The following is a 12152-nucleotide window of genomic DNA, read 5'->3' as shown; positions in this document are numbered from 1 at the left end:
TTCTTTATTTATTTCTGCGTAATATAACCCACTACGTCAGCCTTGTAGTGCATACAATTTAGATTGATAATGAAGTGATTTGTGATATTATTGACTTGAAGGATTTTCTAAATGAGTAAATTTGCTCTCAGCGATAATAATTGTCAACTTTTGGGTTGCAATTTGACACTACTACGATTTTCTGACGTCTCGTGAAGGAAAAAATCAAAAGATAGAATCGAAAACCTATTTCCGAAGTAAGTTTATCACGAAGTTTGAAAGACTCAGAAATAAACGTCGGATACCCTATAAAATACATACATAAATGATCTGCATGACGAGCTGAGTCGATTTAGAGGAGGCCATCTATCTCTCTGTCTGTCCATTTATCTGCTTATATGAGTCTTACGGTTTTGAAATCTATAATTTTTTGAGCGTGTTTTAAAATTGTCTCCACCGAGAATTATCAATATTTATAATATGTTTCTAGACTAAATGTCTACAAGTAGCCAGAGGCATATACTTCTATACTCTCTTTACTGTAGGGAGATGTCTGCTCTGTCTAGCGCATCTGCTTCACTGTTACCAGGCATATCACTGTGTTCTGGAACCCATTGCAAGTTTATCTTGATATAGGCTGCTAGATCTAGCAAGATATCATGACATACTTTCACTAACGGCGATGTCACCCTAGGAGAATTTAGTGATTTCAAGGCTGCTTTGTATATGTATACATATTTCTTGTTCTGAGCACATTTTTTGTCAGAACAAAAAGGTTTTCTTTAATTGCTGTGATCTCTGCTTGGAAAAACTATAATGGTGTAGTAGTCGGAAGGCGATTCTGATATCTATTTTTGCTGAATAGACACCATAGTTTGGACCTATCCGTATATATATTTATTCCTGTATACTTGTCCCATTCTTCTCTGGAAGGGAAGACAATATTGGGTATAATTTAAGTTTAATTCTATAGGTTTCTTCCTAGGAAGCTGCTCACTGGTCGAAACCACCGATATTGGACCGCTATATACCATATGCCATACAAAGTTGTCGTACAAACTGACCTATCGCAATCAAGTTCTTGTATGAAAGCTGCACATTTTATTTTTAATATTAAGAAAAAGGACTTTCTCTCACGTCGCGTATTCCTTGCATTTAAGCTACGCTTCCAGAAAACTTACTGAAAATCTGCAGGCAATGCACGTTCGCATTCAAATATATACAACTACGTGTTAGGCAAAGCCGCTAAGAGCTAAGAGCAGCTTGCTCTTATATGTCATGCGGAGTGTGCAATTCATAAATGACTTTAAATGTATCATATTGCAGCATGCAACAAATACTGGTTTGATAATCGCACATTAGTGATATTGCACGTTTTTATTGTTGTTGCTGTTTTTTCTAAAATACCGCACATATTTTCTATGCTATGCTGAGCTATGCTATGTTGGCATATTTTTCAATAACTGTTAAAGGCTTTGTATATTTGCGTTTATGGATAGATAGACATACATACATACATATGAAGAAATGAATGTCTGTGCATATACACAAGCCATTAAGCTACTCTGTAGGAACCCCATGCGGCTCGAAATGGAGTGCTGTTAATGAAATGAGTAATTAAGATGTAATCGCCAACCACGTCGATGCAATCGGCGCCAGAATTAGTTAGTATTATTCCTAGAACGACTTGCCTACAATATCAGAGCGTTTGAAAGTTGCAACTAAATAAAAAGTGACAAGTAATTATCTTTCCTACGTGGCAGTCGCTTGACAATGCAGGTCGGTTTACATACATACATATACTTATATGCAGATCTGTGGCGTCTAATTACTTCACTTTTCCGCATCACCTTTTTGCTTTCTTCATATGCATTTACGCATGGAAACAAGTTAAACGAAATACATAATACTCATTAGCAATGAAAAAGGTGATTTTATATAATAGGTTACAAATGAGTTCGAAAAAGTCATTTATATATTTTTTGCAAATTCTGTTAACCGTTACGTATCCAACAAAGAGGCAAAATGTTTGTGAAATTCGAGAGGTGGCTTTTTTTACCATCGTGAGTAACCGAACCCTAGAGTATACTGTCAAAATTGTAGCCTTTGGAATCCACAGACCTTCAGCTGACATGCTCTTGAGCGTCAATAGGAGGTCAAATAACTAATAATAATCGACTATATTTCACTGTAACTGGTATACCTAAGTAAAAGCGTTGAGCGGCGCGTTCTCTCGCTCCTTTTGGCTTCTCTTGAGTGTTTTTTTTTCATCAGTGAAATCATTCGCTCTTGTCTCGTCCATCTCACTTCTTAGACGGCGGTGATGATAGCCTTTATTTTTACGAGGACATTAACCAGCTGGGCAGCGGCACCTTCCCAATTAAGGGACCGGACATTCCAGGTGCATGCCTGTTGTTTCATTTTCACTGGGGGCGTTTTTTACGTGGCGGGTCTCAAACCCAGCACACAACCCTGGGGAGGGATTGTTCGCCTTCTTTGACTATCCATAGGATACTTGGTCTAATACCGGAAGCTGTGAACTGCTAGGTAAAAGAATCACTGGCCACTCTCAAGTTAATGACACTCGGAGAGTTTTCTTCACTTACGTGAATTTCTTTCTACACATGACTCCATCCTCCAATAACAGCGTAAGCGGTTTCTACCCCAATAAAGAAATCGTCACCGACAAGAACAGGGAGTAGTTACTTCGGCTCGGGTCAGTAAAGATCCGTATTAAGAATTAGGGCAGCAGCTTATGGTAAATTATTCGCAGGGATTTCACTAAACACAAATGTAGCAAAACCGACGTACGGCCAATCCTGGCTTCTTCGCTGTTTGTGGCGAATCGTCATGATTCGACCACAGCCATTTTCCCTTGGCGTTGTCGAAATTTTTCAGTAGTACCAATTCGTGTCAATAGATCGCAGCGATTTGAAGGTGGAAAGTTGGTCCATGAGTTCTTTTTTGGGTTAACACCGATACATCGAATTTTTTTTGTGTCCAGCCTTATTTAATGACGAATCGAAACAGTTCAAAGATATTTTCGACTAATATCCATCTAGAGCATGTACCTTACTTACTTACTGATTCAAGCAATCGTAAAACTAACTGATGTGTTTTGTAGTCCGAAATTTAATTTTCTAATGTCATAAGGGATAACCCGAACGATATAGATAACTAAAGACATCTATTGGAAAATAATGGATTTCTTTATACTAGATCTCTTATAAGGTTGGCCGTTTAGTGGATTCGCCAAAAATATGAAAAAAAGTAAATTCCAGAACTTATATAGGACTTAGGTTAGGTTAGGTTAGGTAAGATGGCTGATCAAAGATCCCACGTAGACTAACAAATTAGTCCTTTGTGATGCCATTGAAAAGGAACTCCCGTGTTCGGACTTACAGATTGGCGAAGCGCTTTGTAGCCAATACATAGTTACACAGACGCTTAACTTCAACACCCGCCAGTTCGGTGGGGTGTCCAAAGGTAAAATTTATATATATATAGGACTTACACATAGAACATTTTGACTCATATGGCCTCGCGTTTCGGACGTCGTTCTCTTAATCGAAGTTATAAAAATCAAGTTTCATTTGCTGTTTCAAAGTAAACTGTTCTAGTGAACCCGGTCAAAATCACTTAAGCTCCCATAATAGCCTCTATTCAAATGCAGAAGACACAAATACCGTTTTATTTCATAACTGCCTCGTTCTTTATCTTCACAAAACCTACGAATGCCGAGAGTGTGTGAAAGAATATTGAACTTGAGACGAAAGTGAGTGGTTGAAATGGAAATTATTTCTGTGTTACCACTTTCGCTTTTCAAAAATCTGCAATGACGATTGCAAACGAAAGGAAATGTACTAATTAAGACATGACGAATGTAATGAAATGCGTAGCGCAGTGATATGGCCGCGGCGCTGGCGGCTAGTCAAGCAGAATGTGAGACTAGTAGTACTTGAAAGAAAAAAGTGAAAAAGCGATGAAGAGATATTGAAATGCGCATAATTCACTAACAAATGGGCGACGACTGCGGCCACAAAACTATTTACTATGGAAATATTTATCACTGCATGTGTGTGTGTGCGTATTTATGAATGATAATATGATTGGCTTCGCGACCGCAACGGCAATTCGTAGTGCCAACCACCCCAACAAAAGCTTGGGAGGCGTTTTCGCAATAAATATCACTGCTTGAGTGTGTCTTCTACAGGCAAATGTGGTTGTGTGTTTGTGCATATGTGTATATTTGTCGCTGGAGTGTATCATCTTCATGGCAATTGCTTTTAAATAATTCAAACAATATTAGATGGAATTGCTGCTGCCTGGCAATGGCGCTGCCCTTTTCACTGTGGCCAACAAATCGCTGTGCGGTTGGCATTGCAACGCAATCAATTGTTATGCTGGCTTGTTGTTGTTGTGTAGCTTCTGCTTTTTCACAATTTTATTCCCACAATCAAAATTGCACATTAATTTCGCTGCCGTGGCTGCTGCTGCTATTGCTTTGTTGTTGTAGTGTTGTTGGTTTGCTGTTGCTGTGGCTAAAGAAAATGCCCGCAAATTCCTTCTCCCGCCACAAGGTGCCATGTGAGAAAGGCACTGGCAGCAACCATAAATGCAGTTATGATAAAGTATACACACACACACACACACATGCACATTTGCATAGATTTTGCAAAAAACATCGCAGCAATATTACCAACTATTTGGTGGATGCGCTCATAAATGCAGAAAATGCATGCAACCAGCTGCGCTGACTTGAACTAGTTCGCGCGTTGGCATTTCGCAGAAAAATGGAAAATCGTCCGCAAGGAAATCAAAAAACTCGCAAACCATAAAAGTGGTAGCTCCAATTTGCTGCAGCAACAACAACGACAACCACGCTGTGGCAGTATGCGCGCTGTGACAGTTCCAGTGACCGGCCGTTCGGGTCGTATCGACAGTCGGCGCGTCTGTCAGTCAGCGAAGCAAGCAGCTAACTGCCTACGAGTACAACCAACGAGTTTTCCACTTTCCCAGCGCAGCACTTTAGCGTGGCATGCCGTGACTCGCTGGCAGAAGCATCACTGGGTGAGCTGTAATCCACTTGGGGCGCAGCAGAAGCGCCACAAAGGCATTGGCACAGCGTCGAAATAGTGGCAAGCGGAGATGTTTGTTTTTGGTTCACTTTTAATGTTGTTGCTGTTGTTGTTGTTGCGCACATGCGCTCCACCAACAGGTTGGCGGCGCGGGCGGTGTGCTGGTTAATTTCATTAATGACATTTTGTTGTTGTTGTTGTTGCGCCTGCTGTAGCTGCCGGTTTTTCTGCAGCAATTGCCACATGTTGTAGATGCCGCTGATAGGTTTCTTCGGCAATTTTTTATTTGTTATTGTATTGTTTGCATTGTCGGCACATTTCACTTTCTTTGCTGCAGCAGCAGAAGAAGCAGTTTCGTCTAAAGACTTGTTTGCCGAACGTCAACAATCCAGTTAGTTGGTGTTTTGGGGAACTGCTTCTGTACGTGTAGGCATGTTGGTGTTCCCAGTGAGCAAACGAGATGCTGAAGTGAATGAATCATTTGCTGTTCTGAAAATTTTTTTATAGTCACGTGATGTTTTCACACCGTAAAGAAATGAATGTCAATAACTAATAAAACAAGAAAAAACGTTAACTGCGGTTGATTCGAGGCTATAATGCATGCCATGCAGATCTGCATTGAGGTGTAGAAGAACACTGTCAAACCAAATTTTCTGATGCATGCAGAAATCTGAACATGTATTCGACGTAATACCCTTCACATGGAAGCATTAATTTTGATTTTAATCGGTCAAAAACTGAGGGGCTAATATGCATATAACTATACAAACAGACAGTCCGACAGAAGGAGGTACCTAAAGCATAGATTATTTCCTTCTGCCTCCATTTCGAGATTCCCTACTTTTTTAAAGAAAAAGCACAGAAACTTTAAAACTAATGGGAAATGTTTATTATCATTCGAAATAATAAAGATTATCTCTTTCAATTGTTGGTGGCGGCTACGTCTCAGATAGTCCATCAGTTGAATCCTATTTCCAATGACTCGTTCGAGCATTTTGACTGGTAACTGGCGAATGACATGCGTAATGTTTTGCTCCAAGACCTAAATCGAAACGAAATTGTTCGCATAGACTTTAGTCTTTACATATCCTCACAGAAAAAAGTCCAACAGTGTGATATCACACGATCTTTGTGACCAATCGAACGGTCCAAAACGTAAAATTATCTGTGCACCGAAGCGTTCTCTCAATAAATCCATTAATCGATGTGATGAGTGGAAAGTGGCGCCGTCTTGTTGAAACCAAATGTCGCCGAGCTTCAATTTCAGGCATCAAAAAGTCGGTTATTATGGCGTGATAACGGCCGCCATTAAAGGTTACGTTCTCATCAACATAATTTTTGAAGAAATATGGACAGATGATTCCACCGTCGGATCTTCTTGGAACTTTTCAAGAGTTCTTAGCGAGCGAAAGTCGAATGGCTTCAATTCTTGCACATACTGTATTTTGTACGCTTTTAATTTAAGATCTCGACGTAAAATCCTTCCACACGTCAGTTCAAGTTGCTTCGAACGGCGTAAATCGACTCTCCAAGGTTTCCGTGTACACTCTTAGTTACGACTGCTATATTTTCTTCACTGCGGTCTATTGAATGCTGGGTCTCAAGTTGGGAGATGGTGTTGGGAATAGTACGCTCAGTAAGCTGATTATATTGGCAATAATTTGTGCGAAGCGCGCGTAACACATTCTTTATAGAACCTGAATTTTCGTAATAAAGTTGAGAGATTTGTTAACGTTGTTCAGGTGTAATTCTTTCCATGATGAGATACCGAACAACACTGAGCAAAAATAACATGACAGAAGATCACGACCAATGCGTGATCTGTCACAAAAAGGCAATTGAAAAAAGTACCTCTACTTGGATCAGCCGTTACATATTATAACTATGGTGTACTGCTATATATGTACACACGTGTTTCTTCTTTTTGTTTTTCAAAGCGTCCTCAAATAGATAATTGCTTTTTAATAAATAAAATTTAGTAAAATATGGAACACGAATTTTGTCTATATTCCAACGAATGTCCATTTTTTTATATTTCAACTAACAAGTTTCGTCTTAATTAAAACCCCTCTTTCTTACATCTTGGAGTATGATCGGGAAAATCACGGATAAGAAAAGTTTTGGACATGTTAAAAATGTATCAAAATATAAGATCGAAATCGATCATGAATTTTCGCCAAATCATATGTTCACAAAACCATTAGGTATATTTTCGAATAATTACATGATAGTAACAGAAAATTTATACTTCTTTGTTTTTACAACATTTTAAATTATCGAAGCAAAAGAAAAAATATTACTATCCAACATTAATCAAACTTTTAAAGCCCGCTTGCTTGCAGTGTTTGACAGTTACCGTCATCAGTTCGAAAGAAATTTTTTGTAAGGCATTTTTTAGCTATTCGTTTTTAACTCTGATCATCTGCTGACGTCGCTCATTCATACTCACTGTATGCAGTTGCCTTACCGTTTCCTCGGCAAGGCATTTCTTAGGAAATCAATTTCTTTTGAAAATACTTTTTGTTATCATAATTTGCACGTATTTGATAAAATTGCAGACCCCTTGTGACTGCACTAGATTATTTTGAGTTTTTTGTTTTTGGCGGACCACTTGCAAGTCTCATATCAATTGATAACGCATGGGATTTTTTTACACTGTTGTGCAAATATTTCGCTAATACTGATTCATAATTAATTATCTTTTGTGTTTTGTTTCAATTCATTCATAGGCGTGGGTGCATTTATTTATGTCAACAAGTGTTTTACAACCCACTCCAATAAATGTGCAAAATGTGTTGACTCGCAGGTTGCCAACAAAGCGCCATCTAACGTCAATCACAACTCAAGAAATCGAAAGCCACAACAACAAACACAAAAATTGAAAATCGCACTAAAAAACCGCTTTTATCTAACACGTCAATCATTCAAATTTCGCCGACTATGAAAACACCTACAGTGGCGATAGCGCATGCGTAAAACAAAATATGTATATATATATATGTATATGTGCGTATATATGTGCGTATATATGTGTTTTTTGTTGGCAGCGTAACAGGTCCTGATGGCAATAACCTTGCTAGCCAATTGTTTGGCCGCGAAGTTGCAACCGTCTGGCATATGGTCTGGCTAAGTGGACGGTTAGTTGCTGGCGGTTAGCTAAACCTTCCATAAGCGTGGCCAATGTTAATTTGAAATTAATTACAGAAAACAATGCACGCTCATAAATCCACAGATAAGCGACATTAAATATAAGCAATAATATTTGCTTGGCGATATTTCTTTAGAGCTGTTTTCGACTGACTATTGAATGCATATCCGTTTGTATTTATGTTAGTTTTTAAATTCTTTCGAAATATTACCTAATGATTTATATTATAGAACCTCTCATTGCAAGTGATGTGTCTGGTTAGAAGCCATCTGACAGTTAATTTCTGGTTAACTTAACCAAAACTATTTTTTTCGATAAAGAACATTTTTTCGTTCCATTTTTTCAATGACCTTTTGGAAAACAACATTTTTAGAATTCAAAACTGCAGCTATAATATGTCTGCAATTTTGGTATTTTCCTTTGTAGTACCCATATATAGCAGCTTTATCACTTAGTCTCCTCTTACTTATGTACTCTCTCTCTCTCACAGAGCTCAGTGACTGTTTAATTGTTGTTGTTACTCTATTTCACTTCTCTCAGAGATATTAGGGAAGAAAAGCTTTTATGTTTACATAAAAATGTTCCTTACTGTACCTAAAAGTATTTTTATACTCTCGCAACAAAGTTGCTAAGGAGAGTATTATAGTTTTGTTCACATAACGATTGTTTGTAAGTCCTAAAACTAAAAGAGTCAGATATAGGATTATATATACCAAAGTGATCAGGGTGACGAGTAGAGTTGAAATCCGGATGTCTGTCTGTCCGTCCGTCCGTCTGTCCGTCCGTGCAAGCTGTAACTTGACTAAAAATTGAGATATCACGATGAAACTTGGTACACGTATTCCTTGGCTCCATAAGAAGGTTAAGTTCGAAGATGGGCAAAATCGGCCCACTGCCACGCCCACAAAATGGCGGAAACCGAAAACCTATAAAGTGTCATAACTAAGCCATAAATAAAGATATTAAAGTGAAATTTGGCACAAAGGATCGCATTAGGGAGGGGCATATTTGGGCGCAATTTTTTTGGAAAAGTGGGCGTGGCCCCGCCCCCTACTAAGTTTTTTGTACGTATCTCAGAAACTACTATAGCTATGTCAACCAAGCTCTACAGAGTCGTTTTCTTCAGGCATTTCTATATACAGTTTAAAAATGGAAGAAATCGGATAATAACCACGCCCACCTCCCATACAAAGGTTATGTTGAAAATCACTAAAAGTCCGTTAACCGACTAACAAAAAACGTCAGAAACACTAAATTTTACGGAAGAAATGGCAGAAGAAAGCTGCACCCAGGCTTTTTTTAAAAATTGAAAATGGGCGTGGCCTCGCCCACTTATAGACCAAAAACCATATCTCAGGAACTACTACACCGATTTCAATGAAATTCGGTATACAATATTTTCTTAACACCCTGATGACACGTACGAAATATGGGTGAAATCGGTTCACAACCACGCCCTCTTCCAATATAACGCTATTTTGAATTCCATCTGATGCCTTTTCTGTATAATACGAGTATATACATTAGGAACCAATGATGATAGCGGAATAAAACTTTACAAAAATACGGTATTTGAAAAATATGTAAATGACGTATAATGAAATCTCGATTATCACTTTATCATGCGAGAGTATAAAATGTTCGGTGACACCCGAACTTAGCCCTTCCTTACTTGTTATAAATACATTTTATAAATAAAAATCGTTATAAAGGCACGCCTTGCTGTGTTATTTGCTCACTTTATATAAATAAGATTAAAATATCAAAAAAATTCGGTATATGTATTTCATAATTAATTATAATATCACAATTTATGTGATATCACATGCAGTGACTCCCTCAAAGGTGCAAATTTTATTGTCTTATTTCAAAATATGAAAAAAAGTTTTATTTCAAGTCATAAATAACCGCAATTACCTATTTGATTACTTGTTATTGTTTTGTGGTACTTTTTCTTCCGACCACTTCACTGCCGGTTATCGGTATGCACACAACAATGGTTCCCATATCAAACATCCGACCGCAGTGGTGTATATACTAGCGGAAGTTCGTTGAGCTTATCAAACTTAAAAGTTTATACCTGCATTAAGCGATATCGAGCGAACAATATGTGGAGTAATAATTCACGTCGGATCTCAATTATACAATATGTACTTGTAGATATTTCTTGGTCTATACTATAATATCTCTCATTGTACACAAGAACATATGAAGAAAACAGTTCACGCTTTCTTTTATGATATTGATTTTGTGTAAGTCATATTGATTTCCACATTTAGCAATTACTCATAACCTTTCAAGTTTTTTTGAATGTATTTTGTCCATAAATTGCTTTGAAAGTAAGTTTAGATATCAATTTGGAATTAATTTAGTTTATTACTTCAAGCGAGTTATCAAATTTGTGAGTGGTTGTCGAAATCGTTTTGCTTACTAACACATTTGAGGTGTTATCTGTAGTTTTCTAAATCAATAAATAATTTGGAAAATCTAAACAAGTAAGTGTAAACACATTGCACATTCCTTTGGCATATATCATGATTGTGAAATTCGTTAGTAGATGCGTATTCTTTTGTAAACTACTAACAACCAATTTTCCTTACAATTTACATTGTACGTAAAGTACCCGGAAATTGTAAATAAAACGCAAAATGTTTAATTCTTCATCAATATTTATTTTGTCACCTTCAAAGTAATCTCCACCAGATGTTATACACTTATGCCAACGACTTTTCCAGTCCTCGAAACACTTTCATAAGCACTTTTTTATCTTTTCGATCGACTGAAAACGGGTCCCAAGGAGCAGCAATTTCAGTTTGAGGAAAAAGAAAAAATCGCACAGAGCCAAATCTGGTGAATACAGTGGTTGATCAATGGTATTCATTTTGGCTTTAATTTTTCTTCTACAATTCCGGCCGTTTTCGACGGCTGTTCTCACGCAAACGCCTCAATATGACCAAATACATAGAACTCCGCAATGACTGTCTGTCTCTTTGGAACAAATTCTTGATGCACCAAACTACCAAAATCGAAAAATCATCAAAGCATCACCTTGATTTTTGAGCGGCTTTGTTGTGGTTTCTTTGGTTTCGGCTCGTATTTTTACTCCATTCCGATGATTGTTGACTTCTTTGCATGTTAAACTCATAAACTCATGTCTCATCGGCGGTTATAACTCTCCCCATGAATGTGGGATTGGAATTCGCACGATCAAGCATGTCCAAAGAGACCTCTTTACGGTACACTTTTTGAAAAAAAAAAATTAGGTTTATCGGGACGTGTTGAACGCATTTCATTCCCAAAGTATCGATCAAAATCATTCGAAAAAACTCGGGACAAATGTCGTGCTCTCTTGCCACCTCTCTAACACTTGCCTAACGGTTTTTAAGCACCATCTTCCTTAATTTTTTTATATTTTCATCAGTTGAAGAGGTCGAAGGTCGTCCAGAACGGGACAATAGCGCTCACATTTGGCGTAGTAATTACTAACTTAGCAAATCATTTTTTTAAATATCATTTACCCGGGGAATTTAATTACAATTTCCGGGTGCTTTTTCTCACAATGTATATATAAAAAATGTTTTTTTTTTAATCATTTGCAGTTGTTTTTTAAAAAACATTAACTCAAACTCTCTATCATTTTAATTGTTGGCTATCGATTGAAGTAACCTTGGCGATAAAAAATATTTAACATTGAAGCTCATAGTGTATTGATCCTAAATTCGGTTCTTCAAGAGTTAAAAAAAAAAACTTTCTTGCTAATTAATGAAATAAATAATTGTCGTAAGTGTATTGAGATTCAAAATGATAAACTATACATGTGTGATAGTTTTTGTTCAAAACATGTTAACATTTCAATCTGATAGACTTGCGGCACTCGAGATCTTGCTGTTTTTCAGCAAGCCAAAAATACACTAAAAAGTAAAACTTAGATCAGGCGACGGTTTTGC

General features: G+C 37.4%; 1 protein-coding gene across 1 annotated transcript in view; it reads left to right on the top strand.

The window, feature by feature from the left end:
- LOC126759629 (uncharacterized) overlaps positions 1-12152 on the top strand; it is a 135554-nt gene that overhangs the window by 104025 nt on the left and 19377 nt on the right. The gene's annotated exons all lie outside the window — the stretch shown is intronic.

This window comes from Bactrocera neohumeralis, chromosome 5, assembly GCF_024586455.1.
Source record: "Bactrocera neohumeralis isolate Rockhampton chromosome 5, APGP_CSIRO_Bneo_wtdbg2-racon-allhic-juicebox.fasta_v2, whole genome shotgun sequence".
Taxonomy (NCBI): Eukaryota; Metazoa; Arthropoda; class Insecta; order Diptera; family Tephritidae; genus Bactrocera; species Bactrocera neohumeralis.
This window is presented reverse-complemented; position numbering and strand designations above follow the sequence as displayed.